The sequence below is a fragment of the Bidens hawaiensis genome, unplaced genomic scaffold (assembly GCF_021521415.1).
Source record: "Bidens hawaiensis isolate Kalapana, Puna unplaced genomic scaffold, B.hawaiensis_p1.1 tig00015979_1, whole genome shotgun sequence".
In the NCBI taxonomy this organism is placed as follows: domain Eukaryota; kingdom Viridiplantae; phylum Streptophyta; class Magnoliopsida; order Asterales; family Asteraceae; genus Bidens; species Bidens hawaiensis.
Window position 1 is genome coordinate 187,006 of NW_027492441.1, and position 14,974 is coordinate 201,979.

Genomic DNA, 14,974 nt, shown 5'->3' on the forward strand with positions numbered 1-14,974 from the left:
TCAACCATGGCCGATGATCCATGGAGGCTATCAAGTGCTCCATTTGTCAGAACAACTTTTGAGTCACAACCGCTACCGGTACACACGTGTTCAGAAACTTCACCATCAATGAACCTCTGGGCAAACGAACAGGCTCAGATAAGAGCTAGAGCAAGAAAGTCATCCTCAACCTGCAGTGCTTTATCAAGTAGAATGGATCAGAAGCCATCCACGAGCGGTTCTAAGAAAGACAAGCATATCGGAGATGACATCATGATGATGGCTTATCCAGAAACACCACGATACGATCATGAAAATTCTTTGGTGATTGTCAGACAACCTTTACCGGCCAATGGTCCAGTGATTATCTCCTACCCTGATGAGGAAGAAGATGATAATCTTTATCCAAACAAGGAAACAAGATACATTGATGATCCAGAGCAAGAAACAAAGTTAAAACCGTGTTACATGACAAGAGCACACCCCCATCAAAAGGCCCACAAACACACAACATAAGTGCCAGAACCAATTGCTAAGATCCACCTCATTACCAACACATATGACAGGCCCTGTTATTACATTTTTTGATACTGGATCTGCAGCTTCGGTCTTAAACCCAAATATCCTCCCTGATGAGTACTGGGAACCTCACCACCAAGGTTTTGTGGCAGCAAAATGGTGAATCATTTGTAATCACCAAGAAAAGCGTCCCATACACCTATGAATCTTCCCCACGTGTATGATCAAACACAGGTTCCTAGGTTCAGGTTGCCATGGAAAGGATCTCTTATTAGAATTTGATGTCCTCCACCAATTAAGAGATTTAAGGTATCGAAAAGAAGGACTCATATACAAGAGGTTTAGGAAGCCGTGGAATACCATCCCAAGAATGTTCATGGTGTCCTCTTTTGCTCCTATTGAAGTGATAAAAGAAAAAACCATTCACACTTCTTGTGCTAATAGCCATACTGAATTTCTCAAAAAGCACAAATCTCCGTTATGGTTTAACGAATCATTCTTTTTCACCCTTCCATTCAAGAAAAATGAAGACATAAACCCTACAAGAGCGAGTCATTCAGAAATGAATCCAGACCACGTGAATTTATCTATCCAAGAGTGCCAAGAGCCGGTAAACCAAAACCTCATTGAGTCAACAACATCCCCATGGGCGTGTGAAGCTTTTTATGTCAACAAAAGAAGCGAGCAAGTTAGGGGAAAATTGAGACTGGTCATCAACTACCAGCCACTGAACCACTTTTTGGCAGATGATAAATTCCCACTCCCTCAAAAGAAAACGTTATTCCAGTCTTTAGTGAATGCAAAAGTTTTGTCAAAATTTGATCTCAAAGCTGGCTTCTGGCAATTAGGAATCAACCCAGAAGATAGACCAAAAACGGCATTCTGCAACCCAAATCACCATTACCAATTGAAAGTGATGCCATTTGGGCTAAAAAATACACCGTCAGTCTTCCAAAAGGCGATGATACGTATTTTTGAGCCAATTCTCAATAATACATTGGTCTATATTGATGATATCCTTTTATTCTCAGAAGATGAAGAATCACACGCGGACTTGCTATAAAAGTTTCATTCCATCGTTCAGAAGTATGGGATTATGCTATCAGAAAAGAAAATGGAGGTCGGAGTAAGTTCCATCGAGTTTCTCGGCATGAGAATTACCGAGGCAAGTATCACCCACAACCGCACATTGCTAAAGAGCTCCATCAGTTTCTGGATAAGCTAACGTCACAAAAGGAAACACAACAGTTCCTCGGGTTAGTCAATTATATGGCAGATTTCCTGCCAAAGTTGTCTGTAGGGATGGCAATGGGTCGAGTTTGGGTCGGGTTTAGGAAATCCCAAACCCAAACCCAAACCCGATTAATAAATCTTGTACCAAACCCGTCCCAAACCCTTCAGGTATTCACCGGGTAATTACCAGTCGGGTTTCGGGGATACCCATTGGGTTTCGGGTTTCCAATCGGGTTATGACAAAATATAACTAATTGATAAAATTATATAAAAAGATATGAAATGTAACAACTCGGGTTTACCGGGTTTATATTTTTACTAAATAACCCGACCCACTTTAATGATTTGGGTAATTTTAAAATTATTCCCTCATTATTTAATAAACTAACTTACAAGATTTGACAGTTTTTACCCTAAACTAAAACATTTACCTACTTTTGATTCCACACTCAAAGTATAGGGGTATGTTTGCAAGTTCTGTTTAAATAATAATAATAATAATATTCTAATTCAAAACCCTAAATTTTGATTCCAACCCTGAAAGCTGACACTATGACAGCGCAGCCCGTATCACCCATTTAACGATCAAAACACGTTTAAACTTCGATTTCGATATGGAAATAAGCATATTCGTTGTATATTCGGCTCCATTACGCGGTTAATTGATAATTTGTGACCTCCTTTTTCAAATCTCCCAAAAATAATTTTAATCAAACCCTAAATTCGATTATCTATATAAACGATAGTTATAACTCAATTAAAGGTACAGTTAGCATCATATAAGCATCGTCGTTATTAACCCTATAACTGATTTGTGTGTCATTGCTGTAAATCGCGTGTAATCGATCTTGTCTTGGCCGGCGCTGTAGTGATCAATTAAACCCTCATATCAGCCGTGTATTAGGTAATCGATTTCATATTTATTGTCGTCGTTCTTCATTCTACAATAACCATAACGATAATTGGATCAACTATAAACGGTTTGATCGATTCCTAATTCTAGGGTTTATGATTATTGGGGTTCTCTTTTCACATATTAATATATCTATTTTTGTTTATGTTGTTTAAGCGCATCGGCCACTGGCCCAACTGGCCAGTGTATCTGTGGTGAGACCTCTGGTAATGGATGGTCGTGGGTTCGATCCCCGGCCATCCCTTTTTGTTTTATTTTAGGTAATTTTGCGTTTTTAATATATTTTAATAAATAGGAATTATAATAAATGATAAATAAATTATATTTTATTAAAACCGATAAGGCCACATATTGTTTTTCCACATTTTTATTAAAATCCTTATATATGTGTGCATGAGTATAGGCGTACATATATGTATATGCATATAAATATAATATAACTTGTTTAAACCTAAGTATTTAAGATTTATATAAATAAAAAAATTAGTTATATATATATAATTAAATGATTTAAATTAAATTTTTATACATATATTATAAACATGTATTATTAAATAATATTTTATATTAAAGATATTAGTTAGAATATATTTTATGGTTTATATTAAAAAATCTATAATAAAATTTGTATTAAATCTAAGCAATATGCAATTACCCTAATGATAATAACTACTCGTCAATTCTCAATTTTCTTTCAATGCGTCACTTCCTTATGTTTCCGCACTTATTCTTTTATTTGGCTTATCGTCAACGCTTGATATTATTACATCCGTTTGCTAAGGTGATAATGTGAGTACCACATTCCCCTCTTTTTACTCGTTTTCTCACGTTTTGGGTACATATGCGTAAATTATAGTTCTTATATATACTTATACTCAAAAACTGCAACGTTCTCTTATGTGTTAACAACTTATACCTTACTTGTTTATGTGCTTATTTGCTTTGTATGCTTCCGCATTCGGAGATGTCCAACATAATCTCAGTCTAGTATGATCATACGCCAGTCGTTATAGCTCTGTGATTCTCGACATCTCAGTTATACTTGCTCATTTGGTTAAGTTGTTATTCTCATATGACTTGTTGCAAATACTTATTTTCTATATGAACATTTAAACTGGTGTGTTGCTCACTCAACCTTGTGTTGACAAAACCATTCTATTTTCAACGCATATGTAGGTTATCATGTGATGTGAAGTAATTGAAGTTAGAAGATCAGTTAAGGATTTAAGCTAGAATAAATTGATTGAGACATTATTAAATAAGATATTATAGTTGTTTGATGTCTTATTTATTTTTGGGATATTGTAATGAATATTTGCTTTATTTGAAATTATTAAATAGATATTGAAACTTATATTGTGCATGATATTAACCTTGAGAGCTGTGACAATCAGTTCACGCCCTGACATATCCGTCGTAGGTTAGGGTGTGACATATTGGTATTAGAGCCGAAGGTTTAAGATAGGTCGTTAGAAATTGCCTTTGACATATGTTTAGGAGCCCTATACGTTCCTATCTGTTTACCTTTATGTGTTCAAATTAGATTGTTTACGGCTTTCTTAGATAATTATTTATTGTATTGTTATGCACACACACACAAACTCCGAGGCTATGCCTCAACATTCAAAGAAAACTTTTCAAAAATTGGATTGCTTTTACTTTCAGGAAATTCCTTAAGAATTTCCACCTGTTGTTTTTGCTCGTTCACCTTAGGGCTAGGTTATGTGTCATGTCCATACGATAAATGAAAAGGGAAGAGAAACTGTGAGTTCGGCATTGGCAAAACGGTTCCAAGAACCAAAGGTAAGACGTTATTCCTTACCTGGGTGATAACCTGACCACTACTCAACCCTATGTACCCGAGCGAGACCCATAAATGCCATATGACCGACACCCTAAGTTGTCAACCATGATCACATTAGTGGTTTCATCCCTATATATTTTTAAACCGAATTAACGATGGTTCGTGGCTAAACTCGGTTTTTCCGATTATTGCCTTTCGTTATTTAAATGGTTAGTTGGTGAAAAATCCATGGAACCCATGGGCACTCCTACTATCCATTTCTTAACTTATTTTTGTATTTTTGTTGGAGTAATCAAATGTGGTGATTCACAAGATACTCCGACTACCTATATTCATTTCGATAGTTTGTTATTTAGTTTGGTCGGTTAAAACGCCGTGTAGCGCTCATTGGGTCAACAAACTTCATTACATTGTTAATTCATTAATTAGTTGGGACAATCAGATTGCTATGTAACGCTCATGGGCTATCAAACTCAGTTTTTATTCATTAGTTCGTTGGGTCATTCAAATTGCCATGAAAAGCTTATGGGAGGCCAACATCCACAAGTTATATTTCGTTAGTTTATTGTAAACTTAATAACCTAAATTTTAAACTGACTTAACTCCTCATGTAGTCATCACACATTAAACTTATTAACTACATCATTTAACAACTATTTACGCAATGTACCCCCCCCCACCCTCCCTCATCTTATAATCTTTTACATTTAATCTTTGTGGTGAAATTCCCTTACTTCTTAAGACAACATTATTATTTCCACATAATAAACATTTTATTATTATTATGATTTCCTCAATTTATTATTCATCTTATAAATCCTCATTTTTTTATCCCTCTAGTATGTCGTCTCTAAGAAACACCGTCGTCACCAACGTTCGTTCGGTTCACATTATCGCCGCCTGGCTGCTAGGATCACAAAGGAATTTGCTGCTACAATACCCACAATTGTCACCCAAATCCAGAGCCTTAACTCCAATGGTTCAGCCACCTTGACCGCACCCAATAACCATGATTTCCGTAACTTTCTGAGCACCGAGCCTCCATCTTTCCATGGTGAGGAAAATGGCACCGCTTTGCTTCAATGGTTCGAGGAAATGAAAAACATATTTATCCACTGTGAATGTCCGGATGCCAAACGGACCAAGGTTGCTTCTAGCCATTTTGAAAGTCGAGATGTCGTCTGGTAGAATGCCCTGAGGAACAACCAAGGGTCTGATTTGGTCGTGTATATGCCTTGGGAAGAATTTAAGGAGGCAATGAAGAAGGAATTTTTCCCGGGACACAAACTGCAGAGATTGGAGGCAGAATTCTGGGAACTTAAGCAAAGCGGTGGGGATAACTCTGCCTACTCTAACCGGTTTTGCGAGCTTAGCCGTATTGTGTCCCATTTGGTAACCCCCGAGACTCACGGTATTTAGAAGTACATTCGCGGTCTTCCGATCATCTTTTGTGATGCCATGATGAGTCGTGACCCGTTAACCATTGGTGAGGCAATGGACCTAGCTGCCTCTCTCACTGATAGTCATGTTAGGGATGGAACCTTGTCTCACAAGGATTCCAAGCCTAATCCCGACAACACTGAAACCGACTCAACATCTGATGCTAAAGCCGAACCCAAACCTGCTCTCTACAACAACAATCACCGCAACAACAACCACAACAACAATCGTAAAGCCTATGCCGTTAACCAACCCAATAACCAACCTCCTCCTAACCAAAAACCAAACTGCCCCGAACAAAAAGATTTACCTCGGTCCTCATCCCCTATGTGCCAAGAATAGCTTTCATCACTCTCCCCAAACCCCTTGCCAACTATGTACCCAATGCAACCTTTATGGCCACCTTGCTAACACTTGTCGTATTCCGCCTAATGCACAAGCCACCTCACGTGCCCAACCCAATACTATCAAGCTCCGCACCCCCAAGCTCAAGCATACCAAGTCTACTTTGCTCAAGCCCCTGCTATGCAAGCTCAACCTATTCAAGCTATTCCAAGCCAATCTACCTCAACTACTCCGACTCATGCAACTCCTCATGGTGCTTCAAGCCAAGTCAATTAAGCTACTCAACGATCATGAAGACTTTTGTCGTTCCCTTTATCTATCTTATTAATCTTGTCTTTTCCATAATTACATATTGTAACGCCTATTTATGGCCTTGGATTATTTCTCATTTGAACTATTTATCTTTTATAATCTATCTTATGAATAAAGTTTCTTTTTGGTTCAATAGATTGTTTATTTAAGTTTATTCTTATCTTATTTATTTACTTTCATGAGTGATGACTTCTTCAAATACTTATAGTTTTGCGATGTCTTAATAAAATTCCACTGCAACTTTTGGAATCATTATATATTTTCTAATATTAAACTTCTTTAAAATTTTGTTCCCTCAAAAATCATGTTTTACTTAAACGTTTTGTAGCCCATGCAATGGGACGAGTTATGTGGACCATCCGATGATCTAAGTAATTATTGATGCATACATAATTACCAAAGTCCTCGCATGGAAATCATAATCCGAATAATTATGTGTCATAATATAGAACCATAAGTAGTCGAGATAAGGGTACGAATGCAGAGATGATAAGGACGAGGTGGATACACCGCTGGTACATCCTATATATAAGTGCCCTTATCGGATTTGCATTTGGAGCGTTACTTCAACTATATAATGTTCTGTATTATGTATTTTTTTTATATTTTATTTAATGTACTGTTATGGTATTCCTTAATTTCGGGACGAAATTCCCTAAAGTAGGAGAGACTGTAACAACTCGGGTTTACCAGATTTATATTTTTACTAAAAAACCCGACCCACTTTAATGATTTGAGTAATTTTTGAATAATTCCATCGTTATTTAATAATCTAACTTACAAGATTTGACAGTTTTTACACTAAACTAAAACATTTACCTACTTTTGATTCCACACTCAAAGTATAGGGCTATGTTTGCAAGTTCTGTATAAATAATAATAATAATAATAATAATAATAATAATAATAATAATAATAATAAAAATAATAATAATAATAATACTCTAACTCAAAACCAACCCTTAAACCCGACCCTATGACCCATAGCGCAGCCCGTATCCCCCATTTAACGATCAAAACGCGTTTAAACTTCGATTTCGATATTGAAATAAGCATATTCGTTATATATTCGGCTCCATGACGCGGTTAATTGATAATTTGCGACCTCCTTGTTCAAATCTCCTAAAAATAATTTTAATCAAGCCCTAAATTCGATTATCTATATAAACGATAGTTATAACTCAATTAAAGGTACAGTTAGCATCATATAAGCATCGTCGTTATTAACCCTATAACTGATTTGTTTGTCGTTGCTGTAAATCGCATGTTTCCGATCTTGTCTTGGACGGCGCTATTGTAATCAATTAAACCCTCATATCAGCCGTGTATTAGGTAATTGATTTCCTATATATGGTCGTCGTTCTTCATTCTACAATAACCCTAACGATAATTGGATCAACCATAAACGGTTTGATCGATTCCTAATTCTAGGGTTTATGATTATTGGGGTTTTCTTTTCACATATTAATATATTTATTTTGGTTTCTGTTGTTTAAACGCATCGGCAACTGGCCCAACTGGCCAGTGTATCTGTGGTGAGACCTCTGGGAATGGATGGTCGCGGGTTCGATCCTCAGCCGTCCCTTTTTGTTTTATTTTTGGTAATTTTGTGTTTTTAATCAATTTTAATGAATAGCAATCATAATAAATGATAAATGAATTATATTTTATTAAAACCGACAAGGCCACATATTGTTTTTCCACATTTTTATTAAAATCCTTATATATGTGAACATGAGTACAGGCGTATATATATGTATATGCATATAAATATAATAAAACTTGATTAAACCTAAGTATTTAAGATTTATATATATACTTTAATGATTTAAATTAACTTTTTATACATATATTATAAATATGTATTATTACATAGTATTTTATATTAAAGATATTAGTTAGAATATTTTTTTTGATTTATATTAATAAAATCTATAATAAAATTTATATTAAATCTAAGCAATATGTAATTACCCTAATGATAATAACTACTCGTCAATTCCCAATTTTCTTTCAATGCGTCTCTTCTTTATGTTTTCGCACTTATTCTTTTATTAGGCTTATCGTCAACGCTTGATATTATTACATCCGTTTGCTAAGGTGATAAGGTGAGTAACACATTCCCCTCTTTTTACTCGTTTTCTCACGTTCTGGGGACATATGCGTAAATTATAGTTCTTATATATATATTTATACTCAAAAAATGCAACTTTGTCTTATGTGTTAATAACTTATACCTTACTTGTTTATGTGCTTATTTGCTTTGTATGCTTCCGCATTCGGAGAGGTCCAACATAATCTCAGTCTAGTATGATCATACGCATGTCGTTATAGCCTTGTGCTTCTCGACATCTCAGTCATACTTGCTCATTTGGTTAAGTTGTTATTCTCATATGACTTGTTGCAAATACTTATTTTCTATATGAACATTTAAACTGGTGTGTTGCTCACTCAACCTTGTGTTGACAAAACCATTCTATTTTCAATGCACATGCAGGTTATCGTGTGATATGAAGTAACCGAAGTTAGAAGATCACTTAAGGATTTATGCTAGAAGAAATTGATTGAGACAATATTAAATAAGATTTTATAATTGTTTGATGTCTTATTTGTTTTTGGGATATTGTAATGAATATTTGGTTTATTTGAAATTATTAAATAGATATTGAAACTTATATTGTGCATGATATTAACCTTGAGAGCTGTGACAATCAGTTCACGCCCTGACATATCCGTCGTAGGTTGGGGTGTGACATGAAAGAAGAGTATCAAGCCTATTTCTCATCATGAATCGACTCAAAAAATATATTGATTACATATACTCTTTAGAAGAAGAAGGTTACGATTCGATTCATTGTTGGCCTATTGAATAATGGAAATTTGGAAATTAAAATACTAAAATGTGAATGTACTGGGCAGGACTGGAAGGGAAAATAGGGATTTGGGATTTGAAAAATGGATGGTTTCTTGACATTAAAATCATATTAATATAATTTAATATAGTATACTATTAATATATGTATTTAAAAGTATATATTAAAATATAAAGTTTTGTCAGGTAATTGGGTATATTACAAATCCCAAACCCATGAAAAATATTAAAACTAAACCCAAACTCGTCCCAAACCCTAATGGGTCGGGTATTACCCATCCCAATTGTGTCGGGTTTCGGGTATCACTGCCATCCCTAGTTGTCTGTCCATACAGCTCACATGTTCCCCATGCTGAAAAAGAGTCCTCCCACTTGGACTGAAAGCCAAACACAAGCAATCAAACGAATAAAGGAGCTTGCTGACAAGATGCCCCCTTTAAAGATTCATGCATAATCAGACAAACGAATCTTACAGACGGACGCTATTGATGAGTACTGTGCGGCAGTCTAGCTTGTTACAAAAGTGGCACGTTCAAAGAATCTGAAAAGCATTACCATTCCACATATAAAGAAATCTTAGCGGTTAAGAAAGGAATCGAAAAATTTCTATTCCACTTAATTGGCCATAATTTCCTTATTGAAATGGACATGTCAACTTTTCCAAAGATGCTACAGTTCAAACAAAAGATTCTCCCAGAAGCGCAATTACTGAGATGGGCAAATTGGTTTACTCAATGGACGTTCACAGTCAAACACATTAAAGGAAAGGACACCATTCTTGCAGATTTCTTATCAAGACCAAATGAGTACAAGCCAAAGGCCTATAAATACAAAGAGTCTCAAGAGGTCCAGTACCAGCAGCCAGGCACCCCCATATCTTACCAACTTTATTCATGATGAATAACTCAGGTCCATCCAGCTCCCCAAATCCACTTGCAGAAGAATTCAAAAACAAGAACGTTCCTGAAGAGATTATAGAGGTAATTGCATAATACACCTCGAAGGAAAGATCCCTTTTGTGCTACAAGACTCTCCTCACGATCAATATGAGAAAGCATGGCCCTTTCATGATAGGAATGATGTTCCATCCTGATTATCCATTCATGAACATTTTTCATATAAGAGACCTTTATTGCCTACCGAAAGGAGCTTTATGATTTTTCTTGTATCTATTTGAATCTCACACAATTTCTATGTCCTTCAACTCAGAGAAGCTTCTCCCTTACTTAATCGATTGTCAATGTGAAAAAATGTCAAAAGAAGCTACAAATACGTTCACTCTGCTGCAATGGTTCCTCACCCACATCAGCGGATTGAAGAAATTAACTTCCTCAAAGAAAAATTATTGTATTGTATATTTCAGGAGACCGGGAGTTATATTCCTACATCAACAGGTAAAGACGGGCAGTCATTGGTCTTGCATGCCCCTTTTTGTTTTACACACTCATGGTTAGACACAAAGCCTTCAAGCCCTAATTACATATATTGGGCTCCAAAAGAATACGCAGATACACGGATATGCCTTGCTCCTGCAAAGAATGTCTCACCAGAATCTATACCAGCAAACATGCTTAACGGAGAAAATGTTTGGGAGAATGATAATCCGTATTCCAAAATCTAGGAGGTGCATAGCCAATACACAGAGACCCGTCTTGTTGATGACTTTGATCCTTACAAAGATGACCCGTCACACCCAGACTCCCGTTGGAAGTAAAAAGTATCTAAGAAGAAGAAGAAGTTACCGTAAGCTATATTTATCTGTGTGCTTATTGTGTGCTAAGAATAAAGCTTAATCACTCTGAAAGTGAATTTAGCAAGTAGGCTATATATTAAAATATCTAGTGTTGTGTGATGTAAGTCATGATGTAATTTGCTAGTGTGATGCAAGCAATGATGTCATGGATACCCTTCCTTGGCCTATAAAAAGAGGGTTCCCCCTAGTGTATTTTTCATCCTTAGAAAGAAATAAAATCTTCTTCTTATATATTTCTCTCTAACCTCTCTCTAGTTTCTCTCTCTAAAAAGGGGGGAGTGTATGGCTGATCTTCCAAAAAGACCAGTAAGAACCTCAAGACACAAGGCAGAGCTCGGCTTGGAAATCTTCTAAACCTCAAGTGACTAGGCTTTCTAGACTTGAGAGGACCCTCAAACAACCCACCGGAAAATAAAAAAAAAAAGACTCAAAGGAGTTTTTTGAGAGAGAAACTAGAGAGAGGATAGAGAGAAATATATATAAAAAGAAGATTTTATTTCTTTCCAAGGATCAAAAATACACTAGGGGTAACCCTCCTTTTATAGGCCAAGGAAGGGTGTCCATGACATCATTGCTTACATCACACTAGCAAATTACATCATGGCTTACATCACACAACACTAGATATTTTAATACATAAACTACTTGCTAAAACCACTTTAAGTGTGACTGAGCTTTATTCTTAAGCATACATTAAGCACACAAAACGCATAAAAATAAAAACAACTGATTTAATGGAATTCTTTAGGCACGCGCTTCTTCATTTCAGTCATGTCACAGAATTCGATGGTGAAATCCAATAAACTTGGGTATTCGTTTGGTGGAGCATCATCTTCATAACTACCGTATGGGTCTTTCACCGGTGCATACATGTCTTCATTTAGTGGAAAATCAATCACAAAGACTTGATTGAACGGGCACTTACTGTTCCAGTAGACTAGAATAACTTGATCCCATTATTTTGTCTTGGGGTCTTTGGTTGTCCAGGCTTCTTCTTTTGTTAAGATCTTTAGGGGAATGTCTTCAAAACTTACTTTGTTTATCTTTGCCACGTAACGACGGATTTCTTACCATGGCTGCAGGTAGTTAATTTTGAAGTAATAGTTGGACGGGTTCATCTCAAACTACCCACAGATGAGTTTGGACGGGTCATCGCTCTTCTTTGACGGGCCACTCTGTATATAATTACCTGGTTTTCAAACAGCACTAGGCAGTGCCTACCTTGTCTGGATGACAACCTCCTCACCCATTTGTTGATTGGGCAGAACCATTTGAGGAGTTTAACCACGTTTGTCCTTTCTGGGGCCATAATTCCTGCCTCATGGGTAATCAGGTAGGTGATGAGTTTTTCAAAGTTGAAGGACATGGCTATCTTGAACTTCTCAAACAAGTACCAGAAAAACCCTAAGGCTTTTGTTGGTAGTTGGTACAGATTGCCAATTTGTTGAATATTGAGAATGGGGGAGTCTGGGTGAAACCTGTAATTCTTCATAAAGGGGCCATTTCGTTTAAGAGTGATGGTTAGGAAGGTTTTGTAGTTTAGTTGAGAAACATCAAGGTTGTTTGTTTTGATCAGCTTAACAACTTCTACTGAGATTGAGGTTGCATTTGGTTTCTTGGGAAAGGATGCTTTATCCATTTTTCATAGCAGCCTTCAGATGATTGTTTTCTCTGGTGGGGTGATGCTGGATCAAAGAGTTGTTCCTGCTTTTATAGGCCATCGGGCTTTTCTCAGCGTTATAAGGAACGGTAGGGATTCTCTGTAATGGGGGCTGCCACAACAGTTTAGATTTTCGAGGTGACACCCGAATCTTTACTTTTGACTGTTTTCATTTAAAGTTGTGGTTGATACTGCTCTTCTTGATCCTTTCCTTATCTTTCAAGATTTCCTTTCATGTGATCCTCTGACAGTCTCCTTTTGCTTTTCCGAGTGGGGTTTCTTTTTTCTAGGAGATTCGTGTTTGTCCGTTTCTTTAGGAATCTTTACTGATGGTGAGCAAAAAGCAGTTAACTGTTCTTGGGTGTTTTTCCAGGTTGGCAGATAATCTTCCACAAGAAGACTCTCCTTTTTTTCTTCGGGAAGGAAAACTTCGTCGTGAGATGACGTTAGCATGTACATTGCCCTGACGTCATCATCGGAGTCACTTGTTTCCGATGCACTTGACTCACTGCTTGGATCATCATACCTGATGGAGCAAATCGTTTGTTCTTTTGGTTCAGCGTCAAGAGAGTATAGATACTCTAAGTCAGAGACATCTATTGGCTCTACCATGTTGATCTACTGCATTAAGGCCTGGGTTTTCTTTTTGTCTTTGCAATCTCTTGCAAAGTGTCCTTTTTGGTTGCAGACATAGCACATGTCTGTGTTTCTTCCTCTATATGATTTTTTTTCTTAGAAATTTCCATTTTCTTTCTACCTTATCTCTTTTCTTGTGAGACTTCTTTCTTCTCGAGGAGTAGTCTTCATTGAAACCATACTTCTTGGAAGTACGGGAGCAGTTGCACGATGACTCATCTTTGCATTTTATTTTGAGATACTTGTCATTTCAGGCTGAACCAAGGCTTTTTCCAATTCTTTCAAACTCTGCTAAGAACTATCTTTGGTTACAAAGTTTATAAAGGGCATTTAGAATCAGCTAGTATAGTTCTCCGAGCGAGACTTGGGCGATTTGGATATTTTTTATTTCTAGGGCTCTGTATGCATCGTTTGACAATGATTTAGGGAACGAGTTTAGAAAAATATGTTTGCGATTTACGTCATCTACACCGTGTAGGCAGTCGAAGCATTCAGACATTCTGTTATAATGTCTTTGTAGGTCCTTTTGTTTAAAAGAACAACACCTCATTTTCAGGAATTCATCCTGTGCTTTCACTATGAATTCTATTGGATTTCCCATAAACTCATTGTGAATTATATTCACGAAGTCCTCTACGATTTTGCGTTGTTGGATTTGCATTTGCGATATTCTCCCTGACTTAGGTACCAATCTCTGAGTCTTCATTGACATCTTATCAGGAAATGCGTGATGACCATGTCAATGTTATAATACTGCAATTATGCAGAGCACCATGTAAGAATTTCAACATATCTCTCATGCCATTGTGATGGCGGGATGTCATCAAAGGTGAACTGTTGCTTGGAATCCGTGTTAGAGAACACATTTTTATTCATCTGTGGTTCTGCCCGTGATTCTACGTCTTCAATATCAGAGTCAATATGGTTTAGCTCTGCGGGTTCCGGCTGTGTCATGAATAGGTGCTCAAATTCATAATTTGGAGCTATGTCAGAATATTCTGACCATTCTTCAGAGCTGACACGTGATTCGTCATCAGAATGACTGATGATCAGGGCATTAGCCGGTGATTGTTGGTGGTCATGTTCGGTCTCCTTATAAGCCATCATCTTGCTGTCATATCTAATCTTCTTGTCTTTTCTAGGACCGCTTGTGGACGGTTTCTGGTCCATGCTACTTGATGAAGCACTGCGGTTTGAGGTTACTTTGTGGCTCTTGTTCTGAGTTGCGCCTGTTCGTTTGCCCAGAGGTTCATTGAGGGTGACGTCTCTGACCACGTGTGTATCGGTAGCAGTTGTGGTTCAAAGGCTGTTCTGACAAACGGAGCACTTGGTAGCCTCCATGGGTAATCGGCCATGATTGAAGTACACTGTTGCTTGTGCTGTCTTTCAAGGTCTACAAGTTGTGAGGAACTTCATCTCGGCTTCCTTTTGAACCAAGTTGTTTTAAGTCTGCGGGCCAGGTCTTGAATGTACTATCTGGAGTAATTCATTATGAAGACCAAGCATCT